The sequence below is a fragment of the Antechinus flavipes genome, chromosome 3 (assembly GCF_016432865.1).
Source record: "Antechinus flavipes isolate AdamAnt ecotype Samford, QLD, Australia chromosome 3, AdamAnt_v2, whole genome shotgun sequence".
NCBI classification, from domain to species: Eukaryota; Metazoa; Chordata; class Mammalia; order Dasyuromorphia; family Dasyuridae; genus Antechinus; species Antechinus flavipes.
The window spans coordinates 236849980-236873991 of NC_067400.1; the positions used below are offsets into that span (position 1 = coordinate 236849980).

At 35.0% G+C, this 24012-nt stretch overlaps 1 protein-coding gene across 2 annotated transcripts in view; it reads right to left on the reverse strand.

Moving 5' to 3' along the window:
* AFF3 (ALF transcription elongation factor 3) overlaps positions 1 to 24012 on the reverse strand; it is a 658463-nt gene that overhangs the window by 142301 nt on the left and 492150 nt on the right. The gene's annotated exons all lie outside the window — the stretch shown is intronic.

Genomic DNA, 24012 nt, shown 5'->3' on the forward strand with positions numbered 1-24012 from the left:
AAGGCAATTCCTTTAATTCCAAAAATATTATAAGCAGTGGTAGGAGCATTATATAGTTTTTCTAAGATGACTACATTGAAGAGGCCCAGTAGGCATGTTGAAAAATCAGTCACATGAACTATTATGTTAACTTTTTTTTTTTTTTACCACTTTTTGGATACATAAGTGGTTTGTTGCTATTAGCAATCATAACATTTGCTCTGCATCAGATAAAAGGTTGAAACCTGAAGAAACCACAAGGAATTAATCTATCTTGGAGGTGGCAATGACATCTCTATAGCACAGTGTATTTACCTATTGCCTGGGTCTGATGATATCAGGGTAGCAATTTCTATTTCGAAATACATGTGACAAATTCACAATGGCCTTTCTCTTTGCCAAAGAAGCAAAGAGGTATTTAGGAAAAGAGGTTACAGACAAAATGAAGAGGTAAAATAGGCACCAGGAGTGTTAAATATGAAATAGATTTGGGAGAGCAATAGAATTACCAAGGAAAGAAGTTTTTAAGTATACATTAAAGGACTATGCCATGAGATGTGAGTATGTAGCAAAATAAGCAGAAAGATACCATTAAAGGGAAGACACCATGAGGGGGGAAGGAAGGACAGAGTGGGGGGAAGAAACAGAGAGACAGAGAGGAAGAGAGAGAGAAAGAGACAGACAGAGACAGAGAGATAGAGATAGAGAACTAGAGAGACAGAGAGAGAAATACAGACAGAGAGAAAGAGACAGACAGAGACAGAGCGATAGAGATAGAGAAATAGACATAGAGGCAGAAAGAGAGAGATAGAGAGAAAGAGACAGAGACAGAGAGATAGAAAAATAGAGAGGCAGAGAGAAAGAGAGAGAGATAGAGAGAAAGAGATAGACAGAGACAGATAGAGAAATAGAGAAGCAGAGAGAGAGAGAGATACAGATAGAGAGAAAGAGAGAGAGAAAGAGACAGAGACAGAGAGATAAGAGATAGAGATAGAGATAGAGAAATAGACAGAGAGCAGAGAGAAAGTGAGAGAGATAGACAGAGAGAAAGAGACAGACAGGGACAGAGAGATAGGGAAATAGAGAGGCAGAGAGAAAGAGAGAGAGATAGAGAGAAAGAGACAGAGACAGAGAGATAGAGATAGAGAAATAGACAGAGAGGCAGAGAGAAAGAGAGAGAGATAGAAAGAGACAGACAGAGACAGAGAGATAGAGATAGAGAAACAGACAGAGAGGCAGAGAGAAAGAGAGAGAGAGATAGAAAGAGACAGACAGAGACAGAGAGATAGAGAAATAGAGAAGCAGAGAGAGAAACAGACAGAGAAAGAGACAGAGAAATAGACAGAGAGGCAGAGAAAAAGAGAGATACAGACAGAGAGAAAGAGACAGACACAGAGAAATAGACAGAGAAGCAGAGAGAAAGAGAGATACAGACAGAGAGAAAGAGACAGAGAGGCAGAGAAAAAGAGAGATACAGACAGAGAGAAAGAGACAGACAGAGACAGAGAGATAGAGAAATAGAGAGATAGAGAGGCAGAAAGAGAAGAGAGAGAGAGAGAGAAATGGAGAGGGAGAAAGGGAAGGAAAGAAGGGAAGAAAAGGAGAGAGAGGGAAGGAGGGAAAGGAAGAGAGAGAGAAAAAGAGAGAAAGATAGACAGACAGAGAGGAAAAAAGAGAGAAAGACAGACAGACAGACAGACACTACCTCATAGCAGGCTGAGTCCTGAAATCAGGACTTAGCAAAGATCCTTCACTGTGGGTATATCTTTTATAAAGTAAACATAACCTTGGGGGTTTCTCAGGGCAGGAAGGGAAATACCAGGGAAGAATTTGGTAGCTCAGAGAAAGGATCAAGGAATAGCCAAGTGAAATCCACCTGGATAATCAGGTCCCAGACCTGTCTAAAGATATGCTAATTAACATCTCAAAAGTTCTTTAAAGATGTTCAGAAGTTGGAGGGGAAGACAATAGAGGCTGATCAAAATTTCCATAGAATATGTCCAACAGAATAGTCTAGGACTTGGTTATGCCTGATAATAGCCAGATGAGCTTCTTCCGGATAAGGAAGAAAGTAAGCTCATTTCAAAGTCCACAACAGGTTCATGTTTCTATCTTTCTCTATTCTGGACTTAATAAAGTCAAGTCAAGTTTCCCCAAATTATCACTTAAAATCAATTATATTATGGCAATTTTATGGTTTTGTGTGTAAATACATATGAAACATAATAAAATAATTGAACATTATTTCCCTTTAACATAAATACATAAACATTTTGGGTGTTTAAATTTGGTTACTTAAAATAAATCAGCCATATGAATTTTGTATTCTCCCAAAACATTCTAATTTAGATCTAGCACTTAACTTTTGAGCCATAGGGCTAAAATTTAAAATTTTAAGGCAAGATAGGAAAACTTGCTTTTTTTTTTTTCACCCAGAAGTCATTTGGATATTTATAATGTTCATGGGCCAAAAAAAGTTATCAACTTACAGAACTCAAACAGTGGGAGATTGCTGTGCCTTATTTTTTGCTCATCATTACCTGCAGTTAGTTTCCTTGCAGGCTGGAGCTTCCTCAACTCTGTTTTAGGAATAGTTCTGATTTTGTACATAGCTTGCTTAATATATGTATATTTATTTGTTTGCTGTCTCCCCCATTAGATTGCAAATTCTTTGAGGGAAAGGACTGTCTTTAGCCTCTTTTTTGTATCCCTAGTACTTGGCACAGTGCCTGGCAGACAGTAGATGTTTAATATGTTTATTGATTGATTAGTATTACAACAAAATTATATTCTTATAACAAGTATCATATTCTAGGTCCATCCATTTCTGTCATTATAAGGTCATGTTCTGGAATGCTATAGTTATCTCCCTAATTTCAACATCAAAAGGTTAAAAACTTGTGTTTTGAAAATGTGCTTAATTTTTCTTAAAAGTCCATTATGCTTCTATCCTCCATGAATTTATTAAAAAAATATTTTGGAGGTGATTTTTAGTCTATACCATTTCTTATAATGATAGGTTATAGTGAAAATCACCTTGAATATGGAATCACAAGGTCTGAGTTCTATTTTTTTTTAGCTCTAACCCAGCTGCATGACCTTCAGCAAATCAATAATAATGATAACAAAGACAACTGACATTTATAGAGCACTTTAAGATTGGAAAAGCATGTTATATAATTTAAACTCTATTGACAACAACTTAATGACAAAAAATACGCTTTTATTATTCCCATTTTACAGATGTGAAAACTGAGGGATGACTTGCCCACAGTCACACATCCAGTAAGTGCAATCATTGTTGTGTGAATCACACCCAGGTCTCTTCTCACTCCATTCCTCTTTTGGTTTTTGGTTTCCTCAAGTGCAAAACTGGTGGGGCTGAGTTGTCTTAGTCCCTAGCTCCCTTCCAGTTGAATTTTTCCATGAAGTGTGGACCTGCTCTGAAAGTAGAGTTTTATGATGTGTTTCTAAAAGCAAACTCTTTCATGTATTACGAGGAGTTTTCTGTGTTTTAAGCTACAATTTCAAATTGGTCATACAGGCCAATACACCATGTCACCAGATCAACTTCTCTTTAGGATGCTTCTGTCCTTCCAGAAGTTTGAAGCAATATTCCCTAGCTTTAAAAATTAAAATGCTCCATCATTGGAAGGATAGGTCTTTGGTTTCAACATGCAGTTGGCCCTTTGCCTTTGAACCTCACAAACATGTACAGTTAGTTTTTAAAGGAAGATGCTCCTTTTGCTGAAAATAATAATTAATAATAACAATTAGCATTTATGTAGCACTTTAAGGCTTGAAAAGCAATTTTATTCTCTCGTAATATATCCTGGAAGTATCTTCTTGTTCAGTCATTTTTTCAGCCATGTCTGACTCTTCGTAATCCCATTTGGGGTTTTCTTGGCAGAGATACTGGAGCAATTTGTCATTTCTTTCTCCAGCTCATTTCACAGATAGGGAACTATGGCAAACAGGGCTTTGTGACTTGTCCAGGGTCACATAGCTACTAAGTGTTTGAGGCTGGATTAGAATTCAGGTTATTCCGACTTCAGGCCTAGGGCTTTATTCACTGAGCCACCTAATCGTCTCTTAAATGTTCTCATCTGAGCAATGTTTTTCTCTTTCCTGCTGAGAAAACAGCAACTGCAATTTTGTTCATCTTAAGAAGGCATTGTAAGAATCTGTGTCCTGAAGTATGGGTGGTCCCTTCAATGAGTAAATGAGTGGATGGAAGACAGGTAATCATTTCAAATCACCTTCCTGTCACTGTGCCTAAATCCCACAAGGAGGTGTCTAAGGAGATTTAATCTTCAAGTTTAATCTTCAGGTGATTAACAGTGCAGGCTTTTCAGGTCCACTGACAACCTGGGGAAGAACTCCCATCTCTACAAAGGGCGTGCAGCCCAGTCATACTGCTAGAATTAGACCTATGTGTCTGTCAACAGGGCTAGGGAACACCTACGACAGGAAATTCCCAGTTATTGAGGGCATTTGTGGGAGCAACAACTCAAAGTGCACTCAGTCAGTCTCTCTTTAACCAGAGCAGCAGGAAGTGGGAAACAAGAATTATGGACTCCTAGCATGTCAGAGACACAGGGTATCTTTCAGAACCATCTAGTACAACTCTCTTATTTTAGAGATAAGGGAATTAAAATCCAAAGAGAGGAAGATACCTGCCTAAAGTGACATAGTTAATTACAGATAGGTCATTTCTGATCACTTGTGATTCCGTACTGATTTCCATTAGCAGTATCTATTTTTTAAATCACACTAGCTGAGAGAGAGAAGCCTGAGCTATAGAAACTTTTTTTTTTTTTTTGGGGGGGGGTTAAGAGTAAAGCAGACCTGAAAGTCTAATTGGTACGGGAAACTCCTGATGACTAAACACATTAGAACCTGCTCTGGACATCAGAGTCTTAGAAAAAAGATTGGGGCTAGAGTCATTATATATCAGAGGCAAGACCTGAAATTTAGTCTTCCTGTCTCTGATGCTAGCTCTCCATCAAATTAAAAGGACTACGCAATTTATCTCTATATAAATGTAAAGGGTATAAATAATACATTAGTTTTTTTTTTTTTTTTTTTAAAGGTAGGAGCATGTGGAAGGAAGAGCCAGAGCTGTTAATAGGAATTCTTATGTCTGGGGCAAATTCTGTGTGAGCACCTACAAGTACTGATCCTATCATTTGTTCTTCATTCTCCAGTTTATGTCCCCCCAGAAGGGATTAAAGGTAGGCTTTAGGAGAGGGTTACCACAACAATAGTGAAACTTGAATGTTTGCACCCTGGAGCAAAGTTCCATACACTTGTTCTATGAACAAGGATGTTGCCCTCATTTTAATTTCTAAATAAAACTGTAGGACCTAGAGCAATGACCTTCATGGTGAGGTACTATTAAATTTGTTAAATAGTATTCTAATTATTTTTCTTTTAGTAATTCTATTTTTTCTTTTTAGTAATTCTAAAATCTTTACCCAAACAAGCAGGATTTATTTATATTTTCTGAACTAAAATAAATTATTTGTAAGAAATAAAAATATAGATCTAATTTTATAAACTTTTTTAAAAATTAAGTTTTTATTGCTATTTTTTATGCAATCATAGTTATCGCAAATATACCTCATTCTATTTCTTCAAGAGTTTTGGAAATTTTTGGAAAGGAAAAAAAGTTAGCATTATTGACTAATACATTGAAAAAAATCTGAAAATTTGTGCCATGTATAAGTAATATCCATGTGCTCCCCCTCTCCCCCACCTCAATGAAGGGTAGTTTGGGATTTTCTCTCATGTCCCCTGCTCGAGCTTTATAATTTTGTTACATTTAAATTTTTTTTTTGATTGTAGTTACTATGTATACTGGATTTTGCTTTATTCTTTATCAGTTTATGTAGATTTTTTCCATGCTTATCTAATGTATCACATACATCATATCCATGTATTATTATTTATCTACTTCACAAGTGATGGCAAATTACTTTGTTTTTAATTTTTAGCTTTCCCAAAAAGTACTCCTATAAATATTTTGCAGTATATGGAGACTTAAAAAAAAAGAAGTTTCTTTGAAGTATAAGTCCAGTAATGGAGTCTTTGGGTCAAAGGTTGGAACATTTTAGTCACCTAATTTGAATAATTCCGAATTGCTTTCGAAAATGATTGTACCATTTCACAATCCCACTAACAATATATTTGTATGTCTAGTCTTCAACAAACCCCATGGGGGTTTGTTATTTTTGGGTCATTTTCACCAATTTGTAGAGTGTGAAATGAAATTGTAAAGTTGTTTTGATTTGCATTTTTCTCATTGTTAGTGATTTGGGTGAATTTTTAGATGTGATTGTGAATATTTTGTAACTTCTTTCTTTGAGAAGTGTTTATATTCTTTGACCAAATATTTACCTACTGAGGAATGGCTTTTATATATTTATTAATTGATTATATGTCTCAGATACCAAACCCTTATCAAAAAATTTGAGGTAAAGATTTTTTTTTCCTCCTTATTCAACTAGTTCTCTTCTTATTCAAGGTGCATTAATTTTGCTTCTGCAGAAGCCTTTCAGTTTCAGGTAATTATTTTCTGTAATTGCCTTTATTTCTTATTTAATTAAGAATTCATCTTTTATCCATAACTGTGAGAGATAAACGATCTATTTCTTTGCTTTTAAAAAATAATATGATTTTTAAAATTAAGGTCATATTAGGCTGTATTGTGGAATAAGGTATTAGGTGTTAGTCTAAAACCTAATTTCTATTGAAATGCTTTCCTATTTTTCCAGCATTTTTAATCAAAACAAAGAGATGTTTTCTAGATAATTTATGTTTTCCACTTTATTAAATAATGAATTATTGAGTTCTGTTTTTCCTGATATTCCTTTGTTTAGTCTGTTTTATTGATCTCTCTATTCTTTAACTAATACCATATGGCTTTGATGACTGCTGCTTTACTATGTATTTTTAGGTCTGGAAGTGCTACTCTACCTTCATCCTTCCTTCTTTTCATAATTTCCCTTGATAGTCTACATATTTTGCTTTTACAAATGCATTTTCTTATTATTTCATCAAATTCTATAAAACATCCCCTTGGCAATTTGATTGGTATGGCATTAAAAGTAGAAATTAATTTTGTTGGTGTTGTCATTTTTATTATATTGGCACAGCTTACTTATGAGCACTGAATGTTCCTTCAGTTTAACTTAAAAAAAAATCTCTTTAAGGAGCACTTTGTAATTATATCTATACAACTTTTTTGCGTGCTTTGGAGGTTGACCCCCAGATATTTTATACATTCTATAGTTATTTAGAATGGGATTTCTCTTTCTATCATTGTTTCCTGTGTTTTGTTATTTTTTAATTAAAATGTAGTTGATGTTTGGATTTTGCAAGTAAACCACAATATCATCTGCAAATAGGGAAAATTTGATGTCCTCTTTATCTATCTTTATGCCTTTAATTTCTTTTTCCTTGTTTTCTTGATATTGTTAGTGTTTTCAGAACTATATCAAATACTTTTGAATGAAGTGGATCCTTGTGTTTCACTGATATGTTTATTGGGAAAGAGTGTATTGAACAGCCATTGCATGTGATAATTTGTTTTTGGTTTTGCATAGATGCTTTTTATGATATTAAAAAAAGTTTCTCCATGCCTACACTCATGCTATGTTAAAGGCCTTTTCTGTTTCTATTGAGATGATCATGTAATTTGGGGATGTTTTGGTATAGTATGATTAATTATGTTGATTGTTTGCTAACGTTGAATCATGTATCCCTTGTACAAATCCCACTTGTCATAATGAATGATTACTTGGATAAATAACTATAGTCTGTTTGACAGAATTTTGTTTAAAATTTAGGCGGGCGGGGGGGTCGGGGGGGGGGTCAATGTTCATGAATGAAATTGGCCCAGTTTTCTTTCTGTATTTTAAACTCTTGTTTAATATTAGGACTATATGTGTTTCATAAAAAGATTATAGGATGCTTTCTTTCTCAAAAATTTCCCCCTCCCTTCCTCTTTCCCTTCCTTCCTTTCTTCTTTTTTGATGAGGCAATAGAGGGTAAATGATTTACTCAGGGTCACACAATTAGTAAATGTCAGGTGTCTAAAGTCTGATTTGAACTCAATCCTTCTGATTCCATGGCTGATGTTATATCCACTGTGTTACCTGGCTGCCCCTCTTTTTCAATTTTCAACAATAATTTGTAAAATTATGCAGACTGTTCTTTAAAAGTTTAACAATTCTTCTGTGACTCTATCAGGACAAAGAGTTTTTATTTTAGTAGGTAGTTCCTTTAGTAGATATCTATATCTCCATATCTATCTTTTTCTGAGATTAGGCTATTTAGGATCTCTATCTGGTCTTCTTATTTTATATTTTTGCAAGTATTCCTATATTTCTTTTGTTTTCTCAGTTTTACTGGCATATAACTGTGCATGACATGCTGTGATTATTCTTTTTATTTCTTCTGGTTTTGCTATGATTTCATCTAGCTCATTTACTGTTTTTATTGATTTAATCTTCTGTTCTCTTTAAATCTGATTAGTTATGAATTTATCATAACTTTTTTTGTTCATCATTTCTATAGTTTTATTGTTTTCAGCTTATCTTTTTCTTCTCTAATTTTTAATATGCTCTTTTTGTGTTTATTTCATTTTTGTTTATTTTTTTGGTTTTCCATTAAAATGCATATTCAGTTCTTTTTTTATTGTAATGTTACTTGATAAGGATATGATTCCCCCCCTTCCCCAGTACAACTTTAGTGCATTTAAGAAATTTTGACTTGTTACATCATTATAATTTTCTTTTATATAGTTATTATTTCTATGATTTGTTCTTTGATCCATTCATTATTTAGGATTTCATTGTTGTCTTTCATTTGTCTCTGTATCTTTTGTTTATGGTCCCTGAACTAATGACTATTTTTATTGCGGTATGATCTGTAAAGGATTAACTGTTCCTCTCTTTTTACATTTATTTGCAGTCTCTCTGTATCCTAGGATGTGGCTAATTTTTGTAATTGGTGCTAAAAAATATGCATATTCTTTTGCTGTCCCACTTAGAAGACACCATAAGTCTTTTACTTCTACTTTCTACATCAATTTGTTCACTTCCCATATTTTCTCTTTTGTTTATCTTTCTGTTAGAGCTATCTAAAATTGAGAGATGAATATTGAAATTTCTTATCACTATTGTGTTACTGTCTATGAATTCTTATAGTTCAGATGTTTCTTTTATGGATTTGGATGTTAGGGCATTTGGAACATATAAGTTTATTACTGATATTGTTTGGTGGTCTATTATTCCTTTCAGCATAATAGTTTACTCATTTATCCCTTTTTATTTTCTGAATGTTTTTGATTTGTCAGCATGATTGCAACTTCTGCTTTTTTGGATTCATTGAGTAATGTCTTTGTTTTTTAAATGTGTTTCTTGTAAGCAAAAGATTTTAGGGTTTTGTTTTCTTATCCAATCTGTCACTTTTTTGTTTTATTCAATTGTTTAATACATTCACATTTAGAGTTATAAGTTAGATTTATATTTTGGTCTATCTGTCTCTAATATTGAGAGTTTTTTTAAGTTATGATTTCTTCCCTCTTCTGCTGCAGTCACAGTATTATTTCTAACACAATATTATGTTAATTCTATTCATTTATTTTTAGGGTGACCGTTGCACTAGCTCTCTTCCTGTCATACCTGGATCTCCTCCTCTTATTTTTTATCCCTTTCTTTTGGGGATTTTGTTTATTAATTCCTTTTTCTGGCCTACTTTTATCTAGTTATATAATCTCCCCCCTCCACACCTTCCCCCACCTCAGTCAAACAGATATTCCTTCTTCTCCTTTTCAAACAGTGTTGTTCATTTTTAAAATTTCATTTTTTGCATTTCTGTCCAAAAATGATTTCTCTCATTTTCTCCATTGTCCAGTCTCTCTTTTTGTCTACTCTAGGCCCTTATTCTCTCATTAATGACTCCTATAATTATTCTATTTCTCTCCTTTGTCTGTGCTGCTCTTACAGTCAAAATTTCCAAAGTATCCCCTCTAGGTTTTCCCATAGGTGATTTCTGCCTGTTATGCCTTTTCTTCATGGATTCCCTTTTTAACTGTGCCTCATTCCCAGGCAAGGTGGAGGGAATATATACTAAGGAAATATAACCTTTTATGGAGATTATCCTGGTAGAGGAAGTGTACCCTTCTGAGGGTTGGCATCCTGGGACAAACCCATATTTGTCCTTCACTAATTACTGCTTAAATGCTAGGTATTTCTACCTAGATGCCTCATTGGCCCCACAAATGCAACACGTTCATAACCAAGCTCATCATCATTTTCTCAAAATATGTGCTTTCCCCTAACTATTTATGTTAATGGTGCATATCCTTTCAATCACCCAAGCTTAAAACCTGAAAGTAATTTTTTATTCTCTTTTCTATTACTTCTATATCCAATATGTTGTTCAGTCATGTTGTTTCTGCCTCCATAATTTTTCTAACCAACTTACCCTTTCTATTTCCTTGTCAACACCTTAAATTCAGATCTTTCTGTCCTCTTGCTTAGACATGAGTGTGGGCATTGTGGGTTGTTATTGAATTAAGTGGAACATCTCAGTTAAAAGTGTTCTCTCCCTTCTCCGATTTTCCTAGCACGCTTTGGCTCTCTCCTTTGCTCCAACCACATCTTACCTTTTACCCTATTTGTCTATGTACACATTGCAGTATATAAATTCTTTCAGGGAAGGAACTATGTCATTTAAAAATTTTTATATCCTCAGCATCTGCCACAGGGCCTTCCACATAATAGATATTTAATAAATACTTGTCAAACTGAACATTATTTAGGTAGAAAAGAGTAGGATTACAATTCTTTTATTTTTGACCAGATCGATAATTTTATGGGAGGCAGCTAGGTAAGTCGGTTGATAAAGTACTGGGCTTGGAGAGTCAGGAAGATCTGAATTCAAATTCAGCCTCAGGCAAGTCTTTTAATTTCTGTTTGCCTTAATTAATTAGAGAAGAAAGTGGCAAATCACTCCAATATCTTTTCCAAGAAAACCCCATGGACTGTACTGATAGGCTATGGTCCACTAGGCAAATACAAATGAACAACTGAATCTCAATGATTTCATTGGTATGGGTAAATAGTTTAAATCTGGCTTCAGCTATTTACTAGCTGTATGGCTCTGGGCAAGCCACTTAACTACTTTGCCTCAGTTTTCTCATCTGTAAAATGGGGATAGTATGGTTATTTAATAGGGTTGTTGTGAGAATCAAACGAGATAAAATTTGTAAAGTGCTTAGCATGGTGTCTGACACATAGTGGATACTATATAAATGGTAGTTTTTATTTTGAATAATAGCAATAATAAATACCAAAGAAAAAATTTTCCCAATGTAGATCAACACTTCCATTGTAACTTTACAGTATTAGAAAATTATATACATCCTTAAAAGTTTAGGTAAGTTGTCCAGTGTTACTCAGTTTACAAGTATCAGAATTATATGTATCAGGGATGGTACTTAAAGGTACTCTCAAGTTTGTTTTTTTATCTGAAACCCCATGTTGCTCTCCCAAATTCTATATTAATAAAAATGATTGCTATCCACTAAATATCACTTAGTATCGATTTGGCAAACAGAATGGAGCCTCCATTTTCCAAACACATTTATTATTATGGCAATTGCTTTTAATTTAATTATTTAAAAATTTTAGAAATATGAATAAATTAGTAGCCTCATCAGATATTTATTTTCGACGGAGAGGAAGAAATGGTTGAATTACTAAGGATAGGGGTGTAAGGTATCATGGCAGAAGAGAAATATGGATTAATTGCCAAATATTAGCTATGTGGTGGGGAACAGGTCATCTTTATCCATCTAGCCTCAGTTTCCTTTTCTGTAAAGCTCCCTTCTAGCAGCTTCCCTCCCTTACACTTCTTACCCCTCATTTCAATATGGTTTGTTTGAGATTGCATGAAATCCATAAAAATAGGACTTGAAACAAGAGTCCTTTATAGTCATTTATACAGGTAAAAATAGGAAGTAAAGTTTGGTTCTGTGTTCCTTTTTGTACTCTCTTTCTGTTTGGACCCATGCTTTTTCTCTCAGCATCCTCACTCTCCCTTTTCCCATTGGTCCTTAAAAGCCCCCATCAACCAGTGGTTGAGTCTGACATTTAGAGTCTTGATTCCTATCCTGACATTCCTAAACAAAGCTTCTTAGAAACTTGGGAGTAAGACCATATTTCATTTACATAATTACTCCAAGACTGACTAGATGGCTATTATTTTTGTTGTCAATGATTTTAATCCCACTTTCTCACATAAGGACTAAACAATAAGCACCTAAGAGAATCATACCCACTTCTTCCTCTACAGTGAAGGCCCCTTTAGGGAATCAATTGTTGGCTCCAAATTTAGGAGTCCCGTAAGTGATCCTGACTGCTTGATGATGAAAGGACAGTAAAATATAACTTTGTGAATTAAGGCCAGAAAGAAGAGGTGCAGGGAAAGGTGTAATTTATGGCCTTAACACCTGATGAGCTGTTAAACAGCTGTCAGGAGAGCTCTCTGCGGTAATCCAGTTAGCTTTTAGTGCCTAATTATGACTTCACAGTGGAGTCTGAACTAGATAATTGAGAACCGCCACACTTAAAGGACTCAAACAGGGTATTTTTTAATGCAATTAAGTGATTGAGACTCTGTCCATGCTCCACTTGGGAACCATGTTAGACAACAGTTTCTTAAAATTATTGTCCCTAGCATGTTATAACATGCTTCCTGAACACAAGGTGGAGAAGAATAAAAAGACTTAAAAACCACATGCTGAATGGCCTGGAGTCTTCATGCAGAGCTGAAAAAGCCTTCTAGGAACACATCAGAGTCATAGCATCATGCAATTGGAGGGCTAGAAGGGCCTTTAGAGATCATCTTGTTTAATCACCTTCTTTTTTACAGAAGAAAAAGTTTCCTTTGTTGTTGTTTTTTAAAAAAAATTCCCAGTAATTCAAAAATAGAGACCTAAATCTAAAAAAGTTTCCTTTGTTGTTGTTGTTGTTGTTTTTTTAATTCCTAGTAATTCAGAAATAGAGACCTGAATGTAAAAATGTTTTCTTTGAATTGCCATGTACTACTTACCTGAGCTAGGTGGCCCTGCAGTGGATACAATATGGGGTCTGGAATCAAGAAGACTCATCTTCCTGAGTTCAAATCCAACCTCAGACATTTACTAGCTGTGTGACCCAAGGCTAGTCACCTAACCCTGTTTACCTCAATTTCCACATCTGTCAAATGAGCTGGAGAGGAAAATAGCAAACCACTGCAATATCTTTTTGCCAAGAAAACCTCAAATGGGGTCATGAAGAGTCAGATGTAACCAAAAAATGATTGAACAACTTACCTGGCTTTCTTTTTTGTTGAAACAAAGCCTATAGAACTAAAGATGTAAGAACTAGAAGGGACTTTATTTTTTATGAACTAGAATTATTATTATTAATTATTATCAGATTACTTGAACTTTATTATTGACAATATTGTTCTTTGGATTTTTTATTTAAAAAGAAAACACAGAACTTTCATTTAAGATAGTAGCACTCTTGGTCCATCCAATGAGAAGTTCTGCTAAAATATGTCTCATCACTTATGTATTTATAAAATGCTTTTAAAAAATATAAGCCACATTTCCTCTAACCAATAGTATCTTACAAATATAACCTTGTTTAATCACAAAAGATTTCCATTACACATTCCTCTGGAAAGAATCTTTTTTTTTAAATAATAGTTTTTATTTTCAAAATCCATGCAAAGAGAGTTTTCAACATTCACCCTTACAAAACCTTGTGTTCCCAACTTTTTTCCTCTCCTCCCCTTGCTACCCACCCTTGATACCAAGTAATCCAATATAGGTTAAACATGTGCCATTTTTCTAAACATATCTGTGGAAAAGATTTTAAACAGCAGCTAGTACAACCTCCTCGTGGCACTTGTGAAGGAAATGAGGCTTAGAGAAGCTAAACTATTTGCCCACTGTCACACATTGAGTCAATAGTCTATCTTTCTTCCTCAAACACACATTATTCACACATATTCTCAAAATTACATTTTAATATTTATCATCTCCTCAAAGATGGTCATGTTCTGACACATAGAACCCCAAATGGATCAAAATATCTTGCTTGAAAGCACCACACATCAGTACCTTTAGCAGAGAAAGAAGGACTTTATCATCAACACCTGAGGTTCAAAATTTGGCTAGAGTACCTTTGGATGTAGTTTTTTAATCAGGGAAAATATGTAATTTAAATCACATATGATGTAAACATTTTATGAAATGCAAAGAAATCTATAGCATTTAAGAAAGCAGAAATAGTTCACACATTTAGAACTAGGGAAAACCTCAAATGTCATCCAGTTTATCACCTCAACCTTTCTACCAGTCATGTGCTAATAAATGTTTAACAATCAGTTGGGGGGGGGGTGGGGGGAAGGAGAAGAGGATGCAAGTATGATGCAATTTTAAACTTAATCTGCATTATCAACATTTTTTCTCATTGCTTGCTTCAGTCTAGACAATTAACAAAACAATAAATCTAGTCCTGATTTATAATATTTCCCAATTTGAAATGGTAAGTGCTCACATTGAAAATTTAACATATGACTCTCGATCCAGTTCTAAGCTAGTTTAAAACAACACTTCCACCTCTATTTCATTTTACAGGAGGCTCAGAGAGATCACACAGTATTATTCTCAAAAAAAACAAAACAAAACAAAACAAAAAAAAAAAAAAATAAACCCATGTTCTGCAATCTTCCACAGCTTTAGATATGTCTAAATTGAGCTTCGGGTAACATGAAGCATTCATTTCCGTGTTCTGATTACTGCCAACAAGTACTTTTATGCCTTCACATTCTGGGAACATTTACATTCTACACAGCTATACAGTCATATGGGCTAGGCCCGTGGCTTGGTGCATTGGTCTAATTTGTTATTCTCATTACCTCAGCTACCTATCAATAACAGATGGTCAACTGCTTCTATTGCTTATCTATGTCTTAAATAGGTATTCCAAACAATCATATCAACTAACTAAAAATGTACTTCAGGTGTTTCACAGAACAGTGACTTTTAATTAATAGGATTTTGCCAGAATTTTTTGCTATTTGGAGACCCTAAATCTAAATCTTTTATCTTTTAAAGTTTACTCCATTTTGCAACATGTTTTCATGTAGCTTTTCTGGTTATCATCTGAAGATGAAAAGAGTGAGGAGTCGGGGAAAGGAACCTTCTCCATCACACTCCAAATAACCAGTTAAACAACTAGATGGTAGCCCATTATATTTTTGGACAGATGATTGAAAGTGGTTACTTAAATTGTTCCAAATTTTGCCTTCCTTTAACTTTCTCTCTACTTCTGTCTTCCAGAGTGGGCAGATTATGATATATGTTTAATCCCATTGAACATCTATCTCTACTTGGAGCTTTTACTAGAATCTTCTAAAGGAAGCACTTTATATTTTCCTCTAAACTTGTTCTTCTTTTAAGCATCTCTATTTTAAAGAGGAGTACCATTCTTCTTAATCATTCAAGTTCATAATTTAGGAATCTTTCTAGATTCTTTCCTTTTCTTTATTCTTCCACCTTCAATCCATTGTCAAGTTTTGTTTTCCACTCTATAACATCTCTGGGAGCTATCCCTTCCTTTTTGCTCATATATCTATCATCCTTCAGGCCCTCATAACATCTTCCTTAGATCATTTTAATAGCCTCCTAATTGGTCTCCCTCTCCTATTTCTAAGCTAACTTCTACACAGTAGCCCAAATAACTTTCCCAAGACACTGCTATGATGATGTCACTTCCTCTGCTGAAAAACCTCCTATCATGATACAAATCACAATTACAATGGAGTAAGATGTATATCTTTTGGATAACGTTTCATTTTTGTCTCTGTACCTCATCTCTACAATGATGACTGTAAGCACTTGATAAGTACCTGCTTAATTGAATTTCAAACTGCAGCCCTTCAAATATTTGAAGGCAGTGACTACTACATCAATAATTTTTTTCTTTCATATTCCTAATGCCTGTATTTTCTTCCCTTGTGTAATGTGATTTCCAAATGCTTCATCCTCAGTTTTGCAACCTATTTAGGAAAATGCCATCTTGTCAATGTTCCTCTGAGAACACATTCTCCAGAACTGAGCATAATACTTGAATGTAGCCTAATGACAACAGAATATGATGGGATTTCTGCCTACTCCATTTTATACATAAAACTTCTATTGACTTGGTTTAAGATTACATTAGCTTTTCTTGGGCAGTTACATTATACTATTGACTCACATTGAACTTTCAATCAACTAAAATTCTTAAAAAAATTTATTGCCATTAACACAGTTATCTTACATCCTATGTGCTGTTCATTTTTTTTTTTTAATACAGCACTTTGTTGTCTCTTGTGCACTTATCATGGACTGTTTTCTATGTATGTCTGCATATCTTAGCATTCTACTGGCCTACAAGTTATAAGGAGAGCAGGAGACATTATCTTATCTAAATTTTATAACTTCCCAATTCCAAACAGTGATCTCTGAACAGTACATATTTGATAAATGTTTAATTTAATTTGTTAAATATTTGAACCTTAATGGATATTTTCCATTTATTCCTACTAATTTTCACCCTTTTTTGCCATATATTTTTGAGTTTTGATATTGCCACCAAGTTTTCAATTATTCTTTTTAGTTTTATGTCATTCATGGATCTGATAAGTATAATTTATACAGTGTACATTAAAGTAATTTTATTTTATATATTTTTTGGGGAAGGGTCAAGACTATTAGGTTAAGTGACTTGTCCAAGATTACATAACTAATAATTGTTAAGTATCTGAGACACTCAGGTCCTCTTGATTCCAGGGCTAGTGCCCTATCCATTGTGCTATCTAGCTGTTCCAGTAATTTTAAATAGTACAGAGGCATAATCACTAAAAACTATATTGCAGATTGGCATTGATCCATTAATCAACACTCTTTGGATAGGATTTTCAAACTGCTATAAATATTTTAGTATTATTATTTTTCATATAGCTTTTTAATTTTGCCCACAAGTATATTATGAGACTCTATGTCAATACCTGATGAAATCAAAATATATTACATTTATTAAATTAATTTGCTTTACCATGTACTAGTAATCCTTCTCAAAAAAACATATCAAGTTAGATTAGCATAATTCATCTTGGAAAATCCTTGTGATCAAAAGTCTTTGAATGCTCCAAAATAAACGATAGGTAAAGGTGGGTTAGGAAAAAACCTATAGTTTGGATTGCTACCTAGGAAAGGAATGCCTAGGTGAGACACTACAATGTCAGTGTGAGGATTAGATAGCATAAGGAGATTAATATCCACTGGAGGATGCCTGAAAGTAGGGAGGAGTGAGAAATAGCAAACTTTGCCTACTTAACAATTGTTTTCTAATGGTTGTCTCTAATTTTATGAAAAATGCTATTTCTCCTTACAAATTAGGCCATTTGAAGGCAAAGGAAAGAACAACAACAGCCTACAACAACAGTGTTGGAACAACATTTTCAGTGCTGGAAGGGAAAAAGGAGGAACTGAGAAAAAAACAGGCTGACAGACAGCAGCAAAAGAAGTCCAGGCAATACTATTATCAAATCCTCCTCATTCTCCCTGATTTAATTCTAGCCACAGCCAAGCTGGCAAAGACCTTCAAGATGCCTTCTCCTAGCTCAACAATTTCTTTTTAAATCATGGTATTAGAATTGTTAGAACACCTCGTTGAATAATTTCAGACCATCAGTCATATTGCATCCAAATATAAGAACCACATTCAAATATGAAGACTAAACCCAAATAATTTGGAGATGATAGATAAAATAAAGATTAGGAAAAGGAAGCAAAATTTTGGGTTTCAAAATTGAAGGTAAGTTTCTTCAGACATTTACTGGAATTTTTTACATCAACACATTTTTTTTAATTGCAACAGCTTCCAGTGAGAAGAACAATGATTCTCAAGTCAGAGAACTTGAGTTCAAAATCCACTTCTGATATTTATTACCTGGCTCATGAATGGTCATTTGGCCTACCTGGGCGTTCTTTACAATAGGTAGCACAATAGATAGAACACTGGATGTTGAGTCAAGAAGTTGTCATTTTTGTTCAATCATTTTAGTTGTGTCTAACTCTTTATGACTTAGTAATTTGAGGTTTTTTTTCAAAGATAATGGAGTGGTTTGCCATTTCCTTCTTTACATATAAGAAACTGAGGCAACCAGGGTTAAGTAACTTGCTCAGTGTCACCTAGCTAAAAGTGAGCAAGGTTAGATTTGAACTCATCAAAAAGAGCTTTGCTGATTCCAAATCCATTGTGCCATCTACAGTCCAGAAAACTTGAATTCAAATCTGGCCTCAGACACTTATAGCTGGGTGACTCTGGGTGACCCTGTTTGTCTCAGTTTCCTCATCTATCAAATGAACTGGAGAAGGAAAGGGCAAACCACTTGTATTATCTTTACCAGGAAAACCCCAAATGGGTTGGCAAAAAATCAGACATAACTGAAAAATGATGGAATAACAAGATGAGGCTAACCTAGATGGTTTCTGAGGTACTTTCTGACCCTTGTGTCTCTGATCTTTTATTTTTGGCCCCTTTCCTGCCCCAATTCATTAAACCCATCCTGCATGTACACTCTACTTATATAACATTGGTTCCCTGCTGAAAAAACTTTCAATGACCCTGTTTCCTTGAAAATAGTTCTAAATTCCTATAGTCTTTAAAGTCCTTCATGGTGGTGAGATCTTAGGTATGCTAGTTCATGTCTTTCGCCTCATTTTTCTTACTTGTAATATGAGAATGGGCTAGACTCAATGATTTTTTAGGCCTATTACAATTTCAGTGGTCTATGGTTTTTTGTGTCCTAGCGTCTATATCTGGTATACCAAGCTAGGAAAAAAAAAACTGACCACAGAAAGTAACTATAGAAAAACAGATTTATGCAGTATTAGAATGGATGTTATGCTTCTCATAGGTTTTAGGGCTTGAAGAGATCTTAGAAATAATTATAACAACTAGCTTTTATGGAATACTTTAAGGTTTACAAAGCACTTTATAATGTTAATTTGATCCCTGAAACAACCCTATGCAGCAGGTTCTATCTCATTTTGTAGATGAGGAAACTGAGTCTGAGATTAAGTGACTTGACACAGCTTATTTGTACCTAAAGCAGGATTTGAATGCAGTTATTCCCAATTCCAAATCGATATAGCAAGCGATCTCATCTGACTATTTCATCTAGCCCAACTGTCTTATTTTAAAGACGAGGACCCAGGGGGATCTGAAGACTTGTACATGATCACACAGATAATAGGACAACCTGAAAGAACCTAGTTCCTCTGACTAAATCTAATGTTCTTTCCATTATACCAGTTAGCTGCCTCTTAGGTTATCCAGACTATAAGTGTCCAGAGGACAGGTACCATGTCACTTGCATGTTTTAAACACAGGATTTAATATTAAATAGAATCTCCAGCTTACAACATCTCTAACTCTAAAAACCTGGCATTATTCCTCCAATCTCTTTCTTTAGGAAGAGAAAATGCGATAATCAGGGCCATTCTGGTCACTCTTCATAAATAACTTAGCAAGCTTTATTTCTGTGAGGATTTTGAATACAGACAGCCAACAGAACTCACTCATGCTTTTCATTCCTCAGGGGGTACTGGCCACTCTCATCATGTGGTCCTTCTGACTTTCTGGCTAATGTTTCTCTCTGACAAGTCCCAGAGAGACCATGGCAGACAGTTACCTCTGCTTCCTGAGAGTACTAGGAAGCAGGCCTGGCTTAAACCAAAAGGTAAAAGGAAAAGTTTGGCTTGGATTTTTCAAAGAAACTCTCTGTTTTAGAAGTATATAGTCTCAGACAGCCTAAGACTTTGCATTCAAATTGAAAATCAGGAAATGAGCTGTGTATTCCATCAACCATGAGGAGTCCTGATAGGATCCTGAATCTCTGAGTAGGAAAATGAGTTTATGCTGAAGTTAACATCTGGAAAGTCAGTATGTTTCTCTTTCACCATTACCATGACTGAATTCTGACCTAGTGTTTGAAGATAGGAGTCATTGGAAAAGACTGGATTGAAGGCAAAAGGGGGTAGCAGAGGATGAGATGGATAATGTCTTGGAAATAATGAACATGAAGTTGGACAGACAAAGTGGAAGACAGAAGGGCTTCACATGCTACAGTCCATCGTTCACACACTGAGTTGGATACAATTGAAGAAAGACACCTTTTTTTTTTTTTTCTGACTCTCCTCCCCATATCAGAGATTGCTAATCCACCTGTTCTCTATAGTCCAAAGAGGGATTCTGCCAACCTCAATTATGCTGGTAAAAGAACTGTTATCAGTTTCAATATCAGTATTTCTTCCTCCTTTTTTTCTCTTCCTTTATTTCCACCTTGAAAAATACCATGAATAAGTCTACATTAAGAACCAGAGGACCTATCTTTTCTATTTACTACTAATGTGATCTTGGGCAAGAATATGCATTTATTTGAAACTCAATTTCCTCATCTGTTTCACATACTACAAAAGCCATCCTATCCCTCTCTAGCCTATCCCTCCTATATAAGAAAGGAGGAAAATAGAAACTGGGTTGTCATAATTATTCCAAAGGTGGATGGGGATAAGAGAAATGAATTGATAGAAATAGAAAAGATATAATCACAATACTTTAGAGTTGAAAGCCATCAGTAGCCATTTTGTCCAACCCATACTTGAAAAGGAATCCCTACTATAACATACTTTTTAAGTGGACATCTAGCCACTGCTTAAAGACCCCCTAAAGGAGAAGTTTTTTTAGCTTTTATTTTCCTCAGTTACATATGAAAAACACCCTTTTTTTGGTTATACATATGCATTCTTTTTTTAAAGCATATCTCCTTAAGAATCATATTGGGAGAGAAACATTCAGAAAAAAAGAAAAAAATCACAAGAGAAAAAAAAGAAGAAAAAGGAAAAAAAAGTGAACCTAGCATGTGTTGATTTACATTCATTCTCCATAATTCTTTCTCTGGATGCAGATGGCATTTTCTATCCAAAGTTTATTGGGATCGCCTTGGATCACTGAACCTCTGAGAAGAACCAAGTCTGTCATAGTTGATCATCGCACAACCTTGCTGTTGCTGTGTACAATATTTTCCTGGTTCTCTTGTTTTACTCAGAATCAGTTCATGTAAATCTTTTTAAGCCTTTTAAAAATTAGTTTGTTCATCATTTTTTATAGAACATCAATATTCCATTACTTTCATATACCATAACTTATTCATGCAATGCCCTATTGATAGACATCTACTCATTTTCTAATTCTTTGCCACCACAAAAAAAACTCTATAAACATTTTTTGCAAATGTGGGTCCTTTTCCCTCCAAAAAGGAGAAACTTGACACTAGCTGTGAGTTAATTCCACTTTTAGATAATTCTAATTATTTGGAAGTTTTTCTTGTTGATTCTAACTTTGCCTTTGCAATTTCCACTGATTGCTCTTACTTCTGTTTTCTGAAATTCAGTTTAATGATAACAACAAATTCTCTCATATGGGTATAGTTTTCTTTAAAGCATCCCACATGCATTATCTTATTACCATAACCTTGTGGAGAAGATATTATTCTTTCATTCTGAGGAAAGGGGAGCTGAATCTCAAACAAGTTAGGAAACTTGCCTACAGCCAGAGTTGGAAAATTTTAAAGCCAAAACTTCATTTAGTCTAACTTCCTTATTTGACAGATGAAGAAACTGAGTTCCAGGGATGTTAAATGATTCATGCAAGGTCATACTTGCCCAAACATTAGAGATAGTATTGGAACCTAGATCCTTTGATTCTAGACTTAGTGTTCTTTTCACTATTCCACACTCCCCACATCATGGTAAACTTCCCCTACAAATTTCAAATAGCACATCATTAGCAGTTTTTGTGTCCGGTCTCCTTTAAAGCTTCTTAATCCTGACAAGGGAGTAAGGCACTAATTGCTTCTCTTGCCAAAACTTTCTCCAATCCCATTGGAAGATGTCATGAGGTCCTCACCATCCAATTTCAGCTGCGTTTGGGAACTGATAAGTATATCCTCCTCCTGTACTAAATCAGACAAATGAATTTAGGCATTACCTCGTGTATTTCCTGCCTGGTGAAAAGTGACTCACAACCACATGGCCCAAAGCATTTGGATATGTTAAAAGACCCCCCCTTCCTAATAGGAGCCAGAAATATAGTCAGTAGATGACAGATAAGATATTAGCAAATAGATCAAAAGGGTCATTTGCCAGGGCTTCAATGGAGCTTTTAGCAAGTTGTCTAAGGCATTGTTCGGTGCACTACTAGAGTAAATTTCCTCTCAGAAATACTGTCTCCATGCACTACTTCAATGCTCCTTGGAAAGAACAATTTGTTCTTGAACTCAACTATAAAGATATACTTAGAAAAACACAAAGTCACAAAATTCTATGTAAGCTAATTGGAACAATAAGTTGGATAAGTCAAAAAAATGAGGCTCTGAAGTATTGATGTATGCAGTGCTCTGCTAGAATACACAGTATTTATCATCTGGAGAATTAAATACAGAAGAAATGCTTGAAACACATTATTGTCTAGTAAAAGAATTAGCAATTTAAGTCAACAGCAGCCTTCCTAAAAGGAACGGTGCTTCTCTCCTCATTATAGTTAATCATTAAAACTATGTCAATGTTCTATTAAAAAAAATTTTAAATGGCTAAATTCTTTGGACTCCTCTTTGTAATAAAAGGTCATCTCTTGAAGTAATATGAAGACATTTCTCCATATAATCAGAACTTGAAAAGGTGAATTTCTAGCTCTTGTGATAAATTAGGGAAATGGAATGAGCTATGAATTACAACAGGGATGCCAAGAGGAAAGGGGTCTGTGACTGACTTTGATGTAGCAATGTGTCTCTAAAGAGCTATACCATAGTTTCATTACTCTATTTCACACTGGGCAAAGATGGCCTGCAAGGTGATTTTTAGTGGCACACAATCTAGGGTAATGGAGAAGGATGTGGTCTGATACTATTTGAATAAGAAAAATCCAGGCCCTTGAGTGCTAAGAAATTGAGATTTGAGAAAGGAGTTCCTGTGATTTACCTGACTGGCTATACCAGAGTGATAAGGATGAATTTCCAAATCCACGTGGAATGAGTTGGAACTAGGATGGGGTAAAGGAGACTTTGTCTCGAGGTGGGACAATTAGAGGAGTATTAAAAATATCATTCTCTGCTACAGAATAAAGCAATATTAGAGCACAGTGATAGGCTATGAGAAAATATAGGGGAGTAGCTTAGGAAACAGCCTTGGTACCAAAGGGAATAAAAATATCTTCAGTGTGAAGTCTCCTAAGGTATTCAAAACATTAGGGGAGGTAAGGGTGGTAGAGATTAGAATTGTTTGTCCACTATATTCCACTCTACTCTGGCAGACTTGGGGATAATCCCAGTCCACTGATTTCTGTAGAGGAGGATGCTGGGCTACTTACTCTAGGGTGGGTAATCATGGGACTAGAGGACATTTGGGAAAGAATGAGGGACTGCCCACTGTATTCAAATGCTCATCCTTATTGATGAGTCTATAGAGGACCAGATATCCCAATAAGTCTTGGCTAAAAACAAAATAATTGGATAGGGAATGATATATTTAGGTTCTGGTTCCTGCTCTGACACTAACTCTGGGTTTCTGTTTACCCTTCTGGAAAATGAAGGGGGTGAACAGTTTCTAAGGTCTATTCTAAGTTTTCCTCCTCTGCTTCTGACATTTCACATTTCACCACCATTTCTCATTCTCAATGTTTCCACACTCCCTGTGGTTTCTCACCCTGGAACATCCCTCCACATTTGCAACCCTCTTCTCCCATTGTCAAGAGGGGGCTTGCCTCAAAACTTCCATTTTGGAGAAAGGCCAGCCAATGCTAGTCATCCTAGATTGTCCCCCGTCTCTGCTACTGATTTTATTATACTCTTCATCAT